The sequence below is a fragment of the Mesocricetus auratus genome, unplaced genomic scaffold (assembly GCF_017639785.1).
Source record: "Mesocricetus auratus isolate SY011 unplaced genomic scaffold, BCM_Maur_2.0 Super-Scaffold_100676, whole genome shotgun sequence".
Lineage (NCBI taxonomy): Eukaryota > Metazoa > Chordata > Mammalia > Rodentia > Cricetidae > Mesocricetus > Mesocricetus auratus.
This window is the reverse complement of record NW_024429266.1, coordinates 2751739-2766799: the sequence shown is the minus strand read 5'-3', so window position 1 is coordinate 2766799 and position 15061 is coordinate 2751739. Positions and strand designations below refer to the sequence as shown.

General features: G+C 45.5%; 1 protein-coding gene and 1 pseudogene across 2 annotated transcripts in view; both read left to right on the top strand.

Moving 5' to 3' along the window:
* Kcnh1 (potassium voltage-gated channel subfamily H member 1) overlaps positions 1 to 15061 on the top strand; it is a 285008-nt gene that overhangs the window by 89592 nt on the left and 180355 nt on the right. The gene's annotated exons all lie outside the window — the stretch shown is intronic.
* LOC106022216 lies at positions 596 to 1299 on the top strand (annotated as a pseudogene).

The following is a 15061-nucleotide window of genomic DNA, read 5'->3' as shown; positions in this document are numbered from 1 at the left end:
GACATTAGCTAAATTGAATATGATCCATCATGCTTATTGGATATGGTAGGGAGACATAGACCCTCAAGGATCAGCAGGAAAGCCACATTAAGTATAGATGAGCTGAGCATTTTCCTGGGCAGCTGTGTGTGCAGAACAGGGGAGCCCTCTCTGTACCAGAACAAGAAACAGGAGAAGCTAGGGAAGGGAAGACACTTAGAAATTTAAAAAAAGAAAAAGATTGGTTGTGACAGCATGCATAAGTCTTGTACAATCTCAAAGCAAATAAAAATCTCAGCATGGATTGGGGAGGGACATGAAGTTCTACCCATAGCTAAGAGGCTATGCAAATTGATAGCTTTGGGGAGAGGGAGAGTCATTTTTCTTTAAGGGTGTGCCTCCGGTAGGCTACTACACCCCGGCGGATGAACCTATACCCAAGAGTTTATGGACAGCACAAATTGGACTTGATATTTTTCTCCTAGAGTACACAAAATTGGTAGATAGAGAGGGGAGGGTTAATTGGGAATGGGTTGGGGGAGGGGGGTTGAGCACCTCAAAATACATTACATGAAATTCTCTAAGAATTAATAAAAAACATTCAAGAATTAATTCATGAAAAAGCAATGTAAGAAGATGGCGACTCCCATGCATCAGCTGATAGCTCGCAGACAAGCTGAAGCCAATAAGCAACATGTAAGATGTCAGAAATGCTTGGAATTTGGACATTGGACTTATGAATGCACAAGAAAAAGAAAGTACCTCCACAGGCCTTCAAGAACAGCGGAGCTGAAGAAAGCTTTAAAAGAGAAAGAAAATAGATTGTTGTAGCAAAGCATACAGACAGAAAGACCAAGAAGAAGAGGTCTAAGAGTGTCCCGAGTTCCAGTGCCTCTAGCAGTGACAGTTCCGCCAGTGAGTCTTCATCAGAGAGCGAGACATCTGCCTCATCCTCCTCAGAAGACAGTGACTCGGATGATAACCTCTCTAGCTCCTCCTCATCAGTTTACTCCTCCTCCTCCTCCTCCTCCTCCTCCTCCTCCTCCTCCTCCTCCTCCTCTGACTCAGACTCGGACTCCAGTAGCAGCAGTTGCAGAACAGAGAGTAGTTCAGATGATGAGCCGCCAAAGAAGAGGAAAAAGAAATAGAACGCTCTCCATTGGACTAGTGGACCAAAAACATCAGTGTGATTCACATGGGAACTGAAAACATACTCAAGCAAGCAGGCTAGATGGTCAGCTTGTTAGAATTCAGACCTTTCTAAGTATTCGCCATTGTACAGAATATTAATAAAAGATATATATGCATTTATTTTAGGAATGAATGAATATTGTGTTCTTTTTGTTTTCATTTTTCGAGACAGGGTTTCTCTATGTCTTTGGAGGCTGTCTTGGAAGTAGCTCTTTGTAGAATAGGCTGGTCTCCAACTCACAGAGATTTGCCTGCCTTGGCCTCCCCAGTGCTGGGATTAAAGGCTGAATATTGTGTTCTTGCTATTTTTTTTTTAAGTTGGGGGGTCTCAGTTTGTAGGTCTGGTCAGCCTGGAACTCACTATGTAGAGGAAAGCTGGCCTTGATTTCACAGAGATCTATCTGCTTCTGCTTCTTCTAGTGCAGGGATTAGATATATGTGTAACCATGCTTAGCTTTTGTTGACTTTTTTGTTTTTTTGTATTTGAAGTGTATCTGTAGAACATAAAGCTGAAAACCAGGAAATCTGTTTCAATGATGTCATTTTTTCTGCCTATGAAATGAATGCCTTATGTGGGTATGTGTTAAGGTGTGTATAGGACAGGCGTTGAAGATACTGCATCAGAATATCAAGGAAGGAGTTGCTCTTTTTTGCTGTGTTAACTATGTGTGATTTGATACATTGTTATTATAAGTGTAGCTTTTGTACTGTTAATAAATGTGCTCTATTTTAAAAAAGCAATGTAAACTGAGAGACCACGCATGCATGTGTGCAGCACGCGTGTGTGTGTGTGTGTGTGTGTGTGTGTGTACACATATACTGTGTGAGTGTGGGCACACAGGTGTTGTGGCCTTCAGTGGAGGTCAGACAACAGCTACACAGGTGTCATCATGACCTCCATGATAAGGTTGTCCTTCTGTGTATTTATTGATGAATAAAACTCTGTGCGGCTAGTGGCCAGGCAGGAAGGATAGGCGGGGCTGCCAGAGGAGGAGAATTCTGGGAAGTGTAGGTGGAGAGGAGTCTCCATGTGAGCCTGGAAGAGAGGATGCACGAGACGTTCTCTGGAAAGCTAAGACCACGTGGAAATACTTAGATGAATAGAAATGGGTTAATAATTAAGAAAGAGCTAGCCAATAAGAAGCCCAAGCCACCAGCCACCAGCCAACAGTTTCATGACTAATATAGTGTCCATGTGTTTATTTGGGGCTCAAGAGCCTCAGGGTCAGCCGGGCAAGAACCGCTTATGTAACACCTTCACACGGAGGTCAGACAGCAGCTACAGAGGAGTCATCATGGCCTTCATGTTGACGACAGCTTTATGGAGTTGCTTCTCTCTTTCCACTTTTACATGGATGCTGGGACTCTAACTCAGGCTCTCAGGCAAATGCTTACTTGCCAAGCCCCCTCGCCCACCCATGTGCCCATGTGACTGTAGTCTAGATCAACATTAGATTGTTTTCTCAGCGCTAAGTGCCGATGGGCCTTGGAGGTTAACAGACATGTCTGTGCACGGTGTTTATCAGTCTTGTGTTCTCACAGAATACAGTTCTAGCTTTGGTTCCAGAGTTCATTTTCATCTTGGGGTAATACTTTCTGAAGTCCTCCTTCTAAGTATTTATCCTGTCCATTAGGAGCCAGGTTTCCTAGGTGATGTCTTGTCACAATGCACCTGTCTTATGTTCCCCAGGAAGGTTTATTTTAGATTCATCTCAGTTCTTAAGCAGTGCTCAGCATATCTTAAAATCGTAAAACATTTGTTGCTTCCTACAGCTTTTCATTAGCTGTTGTTTAATTTTATCCCCATTGTCTTTGTGGCTGTTGAAAGTTTTATGAGACAGGAAGACAGAACGAGCGTGGTCAACACGTTTAGTCTTATCACTGCTGGAACTGCCATGAATTTTTTTTTGTCCTGTAGATGGATTTTCAATTCCTGCCCACCCTTTGTTTGAAAGCGTCTTGAAATTTTAAACCATACCTGGCAGTTTACAACCTCAACAACAGACTTACCACACAGGTGCCCACATGCATGCATGCACACTGATGTCCTGGTGTTCACACATGTATGCATGCATGCACAGCAGTGTCCTGGTGTTCCTACATACATGCGTGCACAGCAGTGCCCTGGTGTTCCTACATACATGCGTGCACAGCAGTATTCTGGTGTTCCTATGTACATGTCTGCACAGCAGTGTCCCTATGTCCCACATGCACGCATGCACAGTGGTGTTCTGGTGTTTCCCGCACCCTCTCCACAAAACCTTAAAGCTTAGTTCCTGACTCCATCTCTACACAGTCTCCTCTTTGAGAGCTGCATGGGAAATGGAGGCAGCGTGGAGAAAGGGAGCAATGCAGGAAAGGCTCCCTGGGAAGTTTCCCAGCAAACCCTGCCTGAGAGACTGGATTGCTGGTTCTGCCTCACTGCACAGACCAATGGGCTTTGGCCATGGCTGCACGATTGCAGAGCAGTACCGGGTTTCAGGCGCTGTTGTTCCTAGTAAGGGTGATATTTACAGATAGACAAACAAGAGACTGTAATGTCCAAAAAGTGTTTCCCAAGTTAACAATCCAACACCCTTGGGACAGCTACTCCTGATCAGTTGTTAAAAAGACAGGCTTCAAGCTTTGCACTACTGCTGTTTTTCATGTAACTAGAGTGTGATGAGGTGTGATTCATTCTCTATGTATGATGATGTATGATTCATTCTCTGTGTATGATGAGGTGTGATTCATTCTCTGTGTATGATGAGGTGTGATTCATTCTCTGTGTATGATAAGGTGTGACTCATTCTCTGTGTATGATAAGGTGTGATTCATTCGCTGTGTATAAGGTATGATTCATTCTCTGTGTATGATAAGGTGTGATTCATTCGCTGTGTATGATAAGGTGTGACTCATTCTCTGTATATGATGAGGTGTGACTCATTCTCTGTGTATGATGAGGTGTGACTCATTCCCTGTGTATGATAAGGTGTGACTCATTCTCTGTGTATGATAAGGTATGACTCATTCTCTGTGTATGATAAGGTGTGACTCATTCTCTGTGTATGATAAGGTGTGACTCATTCGCTGTGTATGATAAGGTGTGACTCATTCTCTGTGTATGATAAGGTGTGACTCATTCTCTGTGTATGATAAGGTGTGACTCATTTGCTGTGTATGATAAGGTGTGACTCATTCGCTGTGTATGATAAGGTGTGACTCATTCTCTGTGTCTGCTGTGAGTCACTTGTGCACCGAGAAGGCCCTTGGACTAGCTCCTGAACAACCCTGTCTCTGAATGCTGTCATTCCCCTGTCCACTCTGCCTGGCTGATATGCTATGAACACTGTCTGCCCAGACATCAGGGGAATCTTGAAGGTTTTGTCTTGGCAACTTTAACATGTTATGCCCAGTCACGGAATGGATTTATTCCAGAAGGTCAAATGTTTACTACTTAGAGGGACGAGCACAGGTATTCCTATTATGGGATATTGCCGGGGTCTAGACTGTGTTAGTCCTAAACTGCAGGGGTCATCTATTCTGGACAAATGTCTTTAGGATTGTGTTCAGAACCAGCCGGACAGTCCCGGGTCTGACCCTGAGAGGGGGAGTATGGATCAGGGAAGTCCTAGCTACCCTGCGACGTTAAGGACCAGACAGAGACATCTTGCCATTTCAGGAGGGCTCTCAGTCGATACTGGAGACCACAGTTTATTCAAGCATCCTGTTAAATAGCTTTCCAAAAATGGGGATACTGGCAGAAGACATCTGTTATCATGTATAGAGCTGATATCAAATATTTCCTTTAATCCCCGAGACACCCCTAAACTTGCATGTCCTCACTTAGCCTTCTGGCACATCCCACTCATCCCCAGGCATGTCTCTCTAGTCCTCAGGATGGGTGTGGGCCCAACCAGGGCCCAGGTCTATTGCTACACAAACTGCAAACCGTTCTCCACTGTGGCCAGGGTGTCCGGAGGTAGCCAGCCAACATCTAAAAGGCAATAGGAGAATCGAGCTCCTGGAATTGAGCTGAGTCCTATATTCCAAATATCATATTCGGGACCCGACAGGATATCCATGAACACTCTTCCCCACCCCCATCCTTCCCCTGCTCCCCCTCTTTATCCCACCCTTCCTTCTTCTCTTCATCATCATTGTTGTTTAATAGAATCTAGGCTGGCCTAGAACTCACGTTATTCATCTTGCCTCAGCCCCACCCACTGCCCAAGTGTTAGGATTGCCTCGTGAACCACCATGCCCCAATCTACCTTAGTCACACACAAGGAAGACTTTTTAAGGTTATAGGTTCTAGAATTGCAGGGCTGAGACGCCCCCTTGTGCCCAAGCTTTTGGCCTTTTGATGTGTTCTATGTATGAATAGAGACGCCGGTGCACACTGGCTGATCACTGGGTTGACTCCCAGGATGCACTGGGTACCACCCTATCTGGGGGAGCCTGGGATTGGCGAAGAATGGCCCAGTTACTGCTCTCACCTTTCCTGTGATGATCTAGCTACATCGCACAGCTGCTCAGCCTTCAACCGGATCGCCAAGCCGCCTTTTCCTCTTGGAAAACTTCCGTTTCAGCCTTCATCACCACACTTTTGTGGATGCTGCAGCCTCTTAGTTTATGAGACCTTGACCCTCACAGCCTCCTAGGTTGGCTGATTCAAGGCATCCCTTTGTGGAATGGGGGGCATGTGTGCTCTGTGTTGTTATTTTGCTTATGATTAGAAATTAGAAATAAAGGAAAAAGACAGGAGATGGGTTCCGGGGATCGAAACCGGCGCGATACAGCACGAGCCACAGAGAGCACGTTAGCCATCGTTTATTATAGCGAGAATGAACGGGGGAGACAGACAAGAGAGAGAGAGAGACGAGAGAGAGAGAGAGAGAGAGAGAGAGAGAGAGAGAGAGAGAGAGAGAGAGAGAGAGAGAGAGAGAGAGATGGGTAAGGGAAGAGAAGATGAGATAAGAGAGAGAAAGGGAAGATGAGAGACCGTAAGTGGGCAGGGGTCTGTCCTTTAAAGGGGTCCTTTGCACCTGCGTGCAGACTGGTTCTCATGGAGCACTGGGCTGGCCAGAGAACTGCCTGAGTGAATGCTGCCAGGTAGCAGGGCAGGCCAGAGTAATGCCTGACCCTTTCACTCTGCACCAAGCCACTCCATGCAGCCATGGTGCCACCAGACCTCATGCTGCCACCTGGTAATCCTCGGAAGGTTGCTTGAGGTGTGTGGGTCCCTGTAGCTGCTGAGGTGAAGGTGATCTTTTCTTTCTGTCAGTCATGGCGATGGTCAACTTGACAGACTCTGAAGTCACCCGGGAGACAGGCCCCTAAGTAAGCCTGCAGGGGGCCACTCCTTATCATGTTCCTGCTTAGGGGAAGACCCACCTTGATTGTGGATGTGGCCGCTCTGGGTCTGCATCCGAGTGTGTACCCTGGTCCAGCTTCCAGCTTCCTGTTGTATTTGCAGGGTGGTTGCTATGAACAAAATCTGAATTCAAAGAGCCGTTTCGAGGATAAGTGAGGTACAAGAGGCTAGCAGAGTCGCACAAAGCGCGTCCCATCGAAACTCCCGAGGTAGTTTAGCCTTCTGTCTGATATTTAGACACTGTCTCTCCGTGTAGCCCAGGCTGACCTCCCACTCTCCATCCTCCTGCCTCAGCCTCTCTGGTGCTGGGATTACAGATGTGCATCACTCCACCTGGCTTGGCGTGTTTTGATATGTTAGAAACCGTGTTAAATCATACACAGCTTCATCTGTTGAATACTCCACCAGAACCTGTCGATAGTCTTTCCCAAAACTGCAAATACCACAGTTAATGTAACAGAATTGCATTACATTTAAGACTTTGGATTTTTATTAGTGAATTGGATATTGTTTTCTGTTCACTTCTTGTTAAGACTGATTTAACCCACTTAGCACTGGATAAATGTCATTTCCCTATATAGGTATAGGGTGGGTTAGAGACAAGAACTTAGGGAATCAGAAGTTATCTTTACCTTGTTTTAGTGGCAAATAACTGAAAAACTTCCCTGACTTCAGCACTAAAGAAATGTTCTAATGCTGGAAACCAAAAAAAAAAGTTCCTGAGAAAAAATTATAAAAAGATAAAAATCATGAAGTTTAAAATGCTAAATATACAAATATTTTGATATTTAGAACATACAGAGATAAGACACATACCAAAATCTATGTATGAGAAAAGAATAGAAAACTTACTCAGGAGAAAAATGCATATAACAAGATGTCTAGCTTTACCACTAGTTGAAAAGGTTGGTTGAAATGCCAATAAGAAATTTAAAATGTGGGCTGGGAACAGCTCATTGAAGAGCACCTCAAGCCCCACTTGAGATGGTGTGGCCGGAGGATTGCCACAAACTGAAGGCCAGGTCAGGCTGCAGAGTGAGCCCGTCACAAAAACAAACACTAGAATGAAAACCTTTGGTTGATGGCAAAACCTTTAATCTAAGCACACAGGAAACAGAGGCAGGCAGATCTCTGTGAGGTCAAGCCCAGCCTGGTTGATATATCAAGTTTCAGATCAGCTAGTGCCAAATAGTGAAAACAAACAAAGCATCCGCGCTTGTGGCCTGGGGCTCTTCCCACAACCCCTCCCCTCCGTTGGCATTGAAGCTGCACCAAGGAAGGGGAGGCTGGGCCCAGGGTTTGCACTGGCTGGACTGGATTTGAAGTGGCCCCATGTCAATGCCAGCACAGTCTGTTATGGGGTAAATGGCTGAGTTGTGGTCATGGCTGCAGGCAGCACAGGATTCAGGGAGGCCACACTATCTTGACGATAAAGGAGACACAAACACTCAGAAAGTCCCGTGAACTTTGAGTACAGCTTCCCACCCACACGTCTGTGTACTGGCAGAGCAGGTAAGCCAGTACACTTGAAATCCTGGATTACGTATTTCTTCCAGTCAAGGGCTAATCACCAATTTGTGGAGTCTTAAGAGTCCAGGCTTAACAATTAAAAGAAAGAAAGAAAAAAAAGAATAGGTTAAAAAAAAAAAAGAAAGAAAGAAAGCCCAGAATGAGCTTCACAGTTGCACATTCTTAAGGGGAGAGATAGGTTTTTTTTCCCCCAAATTTAGCTACCTCAAGTTTCCAAATACACAATACTGGTGTTTAAAGAGGGCACATCAGCAGGAGAGTCTATACTGTTTACTATTGGCAATATCCACACCTAACGTGTGTGCTAATGTGTGCATGGACGCAGTGGTGTTTGGTCTGTACTCAGGGATGAGACAGACCATTAGAAATAGCCTCTCCGAATCCTCAGATCCATAGCAGATGAAGATGCTGGCATGCTATAAACATGATCAAAGTGCTGCGTGCAACTGTGTCTAAAGAATTACAGGGAGGGGGTGAAACGTAAACAAGGAGCTTAAAAATGATGAGACAGAGTGGAATGGAAATTCTGGAGTTGAGATGCCCAGTAAATGGGATGGAAACTTCACCCTGGTTTTAAAACAGCTGACAGCAGAAGGCAGAATCATTGAGTCTGGAGAAGGATAGCTGGAAATACTATAATCTGAGGAACAAAGAGAAGCTTCAAGCAACGTCTAAGGATATGAAAGTTGGAGATGGATGACAGGCTTTATTGACTGGAGCACAGGCAGTGTGTCCTCTACAGTGAAGGAGTCGGGAAACAGTAGGAAGCTAATGCATGTGGTAGACAGAGCTCTGTACCACAAAGGCTGAACTGCTTGCCCCCAGACAGGAAATTACCAGGTTACCCATACCCCCAGGAAGAAATGAGCAGGCCTGGAGAGATGGTGTAGCAGTTAAGAGCACTTACTACTGCTCTCTTGGAGGACCTGGGTTCAGTTCCCAGCACTGGTGTCACAGGCTTTTTACCACATAACTCTAGCACCAAGAGATCTGACACCCTCTTCCAACATTTGTGGGTGTGCGCGCACTCACGCGCGCGCGCGCACACACACACGTATGCACACATGCGCGCATGCACGTGTGCACACACATGTACATACATAGGCATGCACACACACACACAGAGGAGACAGAGCACAATAAAATAAATGAGGGCTTCAAAATATCAATATTTGAGCTAAGAAAAAGATGTTTATGTATATCATTATATCATTTCTTTTAACTTCTATAAAATAAGTAAAACAATGGTTAAAATAATGTTTTGTTGATGTATAGGATATGTAGATTTGATGCCCATGACAACAATAGCATAGACAGTTTTAAAATGACAAAAAGGAAGGAAGGAGGAGCACATCCCACCCAGGAAGTCAGCACCCCACCCAGGAAGTTAGCAACTCATCCAGGAAGTTAGCATCCAATCTAGGAAGCTAGTATCTGTCAGGAACAAAGGAAATTCCAATTCCCCAACCCCAAAAGGCAGTCCAAATATCCAGAAAGGAGCTTAAACTGGACAATAGGAAGTTTTCCAGTGGTTAGATAAAAACATTCCTGGGGAACTTCACATCCGCCAAAAGGGGTCATTTTCCTTACCTCTGATAGAAGTGACATATGGCTTTCTGTGGCACCATCAGCATATCAAAGCAACACACTAGCTTCCAGGCTCTCTCAGTATCACAAGTACCTGTCACACATTTCAAAGTCTGTGTAAGCATCCTAGCTCTGCTCACCTCCTCCACCCTGAATTCCCCTAGCTCATGGGCTTCCCTTCCCATAGCTACTTACCTGTTCTTACTATGCTCTCTCCGTGTCTGGTGTGTGTCTGTGTCTGTGTGTCTGTGTGTCTGTGTGTCTGTGTCTCTGTCTCTGTCTCTGTCTCTGTCTGTGTCTCTGTCTGTGTCTGTGTCTCTATCTCTGTCTGTGTCTGTGTGTCTGTGTCTCTGTTTCTGTCTCTCTGTCTGTGTCTGTGTGTCTGTGTCTCTGTCTCTGTCTCCTGCTTCTATGTTTTCTGTATTCTCTCTCTCCTGCTTTTCTCCCATCTCTTTCAGATAGCCCTGGTGATATCCTATCTGCTACCACATCCAGTCTGCTTCTCTCTCTCTTTGTTCTGGACTCTTCCAAATGCCTCTGGCCATTCTCTCTCTCTTATTTATGATAAAAGCCTCCACTTTACTGTACCTTGGAGTGGTCTGTTTATACAGTATCACAACCAGGAAGCTAGTATTCAAATGAAGAAGCCAGTATCCAAACCAGGGAGCTAGTGTTCCAACCAGCTAGCAATGCTCTCATATATTTTCTTTGTCATGGGAAAATAAAACAAACTAATATTGCTTATGAACAATTACATAACACTCCCTAATGACAAAATATTAGCAAACTAAATCTGTAACATGTAAAAAAGAGTTATTCACCATGACCCAAAGGACTTAACCCAAGAAATGTGTAGCAGATTTAATATCCTCCAAATTAATTAATGTGATCCACCACGTTAATAAAGGACAAAGTTCACACAACGGTCTCAATGGGTATAGGCAAAGCATTCAAGAAACATAACACTCAGGGTAAACAAACTTCTCAAGAACAGAAGGCAGCTTCCTCACTGAATAAAAGCAACTGTGGGTCATCTTCAAACAGGGTCAGGGTGGGGGGCAATGGTGGGGCTGCCTCACTCCTCAGATTGCAGAGAGGGAAGAGGGACCCTTGGGACCCACAGCACTTCTCTATTCCTCAGACTGCAGGGAAGGGAGAGGCTGACACTGAGGCTTACACTAAGGCTCATGCCATCCCCACATAGAACTCCTTTCCAGAGGGGTCACAGTGCAACTGGCAAGCTCACAGTTTGGAAAATTGTTACAAACCTTAGTGAAAACAAGCATGCTACCAACCACTATAAGATAAATATATTACTAGGAGGACCTGGCCGTATGACACTCCTTAAAACAGTCACTAGGAAACAATTCAAAGGAAGAAAAGTGCATTGTGGAATGTTCCTCACACATTATCTTCACATGTGTAAACAGTTACCTGGTAAGTTTATCACTAATATGTCATTTGGTGAAACATGGTGTTTCTGTTTTAAAATACCCCAAGAGGCTAGTATCCTGGAAAAAAATTCATGTAGAGTTTTCATATTTAAAGAAAGCAGGTTTTAAAATACTTCCTGTAATTAAACTCTGTAGAAGTATGCACAGTGATCCTGCATTGGAAGGAAAATTACCTGTAAGGGTAATACAATTACCATTGAATTCTCCACCATTTAAAAACTCCCATTATTCTTGCTGGAACATGGCTATTACAAAACAAATATGATTCTGTGAGGAAGAAATATGGGTCAATGGATTCAAAGCCACGAAAGATGGCTTAGAAAAGAAGGAATGGTGGATCGATGCTACTTTTTCCTGTACAGAAGACTTAATTCATTGAAGTCCCACCTGTCCGTTGTTAGACTTAATTTCCTTTTTTGTTGAAAATTTCACCTATGAATATGATGTGTTTTGATCAAATCTATCCCAAATTTAGCTGTTCTACAAGTCCCCAATCACTTTACCCTAATCTCTCTCTCTCTCTCTCTCTCTCTCTCTCTCTCTCTCTCTCTCTCTCTCTCTCTCTCTCTCTCTCTCTCTCTCTTCTCTCTCTCTTTCTGTCTGTCTCTCTTTCTCCCCTCCCCTGACCCCCCTCCACTTAGTGCATATGATGTAGGAACATAGGAACATCCACTAGAGCTTGTGGTCTCTCAGGGGCCACATCCCTGAAGGAGACTCACTGTTCCTTCCTGGTAGCCATCAGTTACTAGTAGCTCCTCAGTTAGGGGTGGGACTTTGTGATCCCTTCCCCTAGAGATGCTTAGATTAATTTTTAAAGAACTTAGCATGTGAGTTCTGTATTGACATCATTTATCCTCTCCCTCTCCTCCCTCCAGTCCCCCACCAGACAAGGTCATTTAGCGCTGATCAGATGCATCTAGGGTTGACCTCTTGGGATGGGCTAACCAACCTATCAGGGGACTTGTCCCCAGAGAACACTCATTCTCTCTCTCTCAGCAGCCATTAATTGGCTGCGGTCCTTCTGTAGGGATGGAGCCTTATGAGAATTCCCCATTCACACTAGTATAGAAGGGCGGGTCTTATGTATGCCGTCATGGCTGCTGCAGTGGCATCATGTCTAGTAAATAATGTTTTATTGCATGGCATACATCTTACAGTCTTTCTGCCTCCTCTTCCAAAATGATCCGTGTGTGTGTGTGTGTGCTAGCCAGGAGCTCTACCACAGAACTATGTATTCATTCCTCTTTGTGATAAAAAACAGATTACTTGGAGACAGGAACAGGGTCTTACTCAGTAGCTCAGGCAGGCGCTGAACTTGCAGACCCCTACCTCAGCCTTGCAGGTAGCTGGGATGTCAAGACCGTGTCGCCAAACCTGGCTCAGAACGTTACTGTGTAGGTTTAGGTGACAGGTGCTGGTGGTTGGTTAGGTAGGCGGTTGAGAGGAGTCTGCTGACTCTGCTAAGAGGAGGAGAGAACGTGACTTAACTTTTACTTCTACTCTTTAGTGTGAACTTGTTTTTGTCTTTTACACAGGCTGAGTCATAAGGACCTGTGTGACTTCTAGGTTGACATATCCAAAGGTCAGAATGAAATGAGAATTTTCTATTACACACACATGCACATACACACACACACACACGTTTATATCGATGTGTGTGGGGTTCATATGCATGTGGAGTTGGTTCTGTCTCCCACCATGTAGGTTGTGCGTCTGGGTCTTAGCTCATCAGACTTAGCAGCAGGAGTCCTTATCCCCCGTTCTGTCTCTCTGGCTTCACCAGGAATCACTGTGTAGAAGTCTGCAGAGCAGGCCAGCTAAAGGGTAGGCGGGATGATTACGCAGATCTGCCGCAGAATGGGGAGAAGCAGAGTGGGAGCCCTTGAGGAAGCTGAGCACAGGCAGGGTGCATGCTGGGTGCCTGAGGTCAAAGGGCAGAGGGATATACAGGTGAAGGCTGCTAGGCAGCTGTGCTGGACTTTGCCCCACTAGGCATTGGGAGGAAGGAGAGATCAAGCTGAGCTAGAGTCAGTTTCTCCTCACACAGGGCCACAGGGCTCGAGTCAGTATCCGCTCACATGGGGGTCACAGGATTGAGTGTGTATCCCTCACCCCCATCCACAGGGATGCAGAAAGGACTTGGGGAGATATTTCTTAAGATTTCAGGTGGGAATTTTCCTACTGCTTGGAGACACGCGCCACCCACCCCCCTCCCCTGACCGACTCAGTGCTACTGTGCGTATGTTCTGGCCCGGTTCGACTTGAACGCACACACAACCCTGCACACGCAGACCTCAGCCAGTGAGGCAAGCCGGATCCCACTGGGCTCCACACGCTGGCCCTACACATGCAGACCGCGCCCAGTGAGGCAAGTCGGAGCCCACTGGGCTCTGTAACTGAAATGATTGTCGTCCTAATGATAATTTTCTCCTGCAGTGAGAAATGAATTTTAAAATCAATCTCCCATTTTTCCCACTTCTTAAAAGAAATTGTCTTCATCAGAAAACAAACTGGCTTGCTGATTTTGACAACTTCTTTGTTAAAAGCAGGATTTCATCTTTTCTTCTCTCCCAGTGCATAAATAAGCTGTTGGAAAGGTAACTTGAGGGCAGCTCAAGTCATTACAGGGACTCTGGGGCTTCCACCAGAGACCAGACTGACAGGAAGGTGCAAATTCCACAGGCGGGATTACAGGAGGAGCAGAGGGACAGTAAACATTAAGTTGGCAAGAGCTAGTGGTAAACTGATGGGCCCCGGACCGGGACCCTAGAACCAGAGGTCCTTTGGGGTGTACCACCTGCATGGGGGATGGGTCTCCATGAGGATTAAGAGCTACCTTGTGTATGCAAGCGCTTTAAAATCCACGAAACACAACCCGTTGTTATTATTAGAACTTGTGGGTGGTGTTTGGGGAAAAATAATTAGAGGGGGGAGAATCTGCATTGAAGTTGGATTGGAAGCATGAGCCACCAAAGCATAAGCAGTGTTGGCGTGCCCACAAGGTCACGGGACCCCCATACCCAAATGAAGTTTTAAGAGCCTTAATGTCATTTCAGTACCTTCCACTGACTCTTAGGTCCTTTGTGTATCTGCTGAGGGATTCATGGATTCATGTGAAGTCTGTCAAAAGTGTGCCCCATTTTAGAAGCTCTTTCAAATCACGAGATAATCTATACTAGAGAAGAAACGGGCTCCCCAAGAGAGGGAGAGGGGAAAAAAAGAGCTGTCCTGACTTATAGCATTTTGTAACTCCAAAGCATAGCTGCTTCTCTTGTGGCTGCCTCCAGGCTCCCCACAGGACTTCCCTGAACGCCAGCCGGGAACACACAGAAACAGGGCTACTGTAAGCTGAGCACCACCTAGACTTGAATACGGATGACCCTGGACTCGAGTGCAGCAGGGAGTAAGGTGCCTCGGCAATCACTACCTGTGGTTTGGACCTGGGCTGCTTGAAACTCATATAACTTTCACATCGTATACATTCTTATTTTGGCATGTGTTTTCATTCCTCTTGGACACACTGTATGAAATGAAGTTGTTCTGTCATATCGTAAATAGCTTTTTGAACCTCTGCCAGACGATCTTCCAAGATGGCAGCTCCATTTTGTTTTCCTATGTGAGGGTTTCATCTTTGCTAGCCTTCGTGAATGTGAAGTGATATGTCGTGGCGGTTGTGACTTGGGTCCCTGATGGATTACCCAGTTACACTGAGCATACTCTCTCCTGTTTATTGGTCACTTGTGTATCATTGCTGGAGAACTGTCTGTTTAAATCCTTCACTTTTTTAAAAATCAGAAACAAGCTTGCTTGACATGAAAGATCCCAGCTCCCTCTCCCTCCCCTCCTTCCCTGCCCCCTACCAGTCCCCGCAAACCCCTCACCTCATCCCCGCTCTGCTCCCCAGGGAGGGTGAGGCCTTCCATGGGGAATCTTCAAAGTCTGTCATATCATCGGGGGGGGGAGG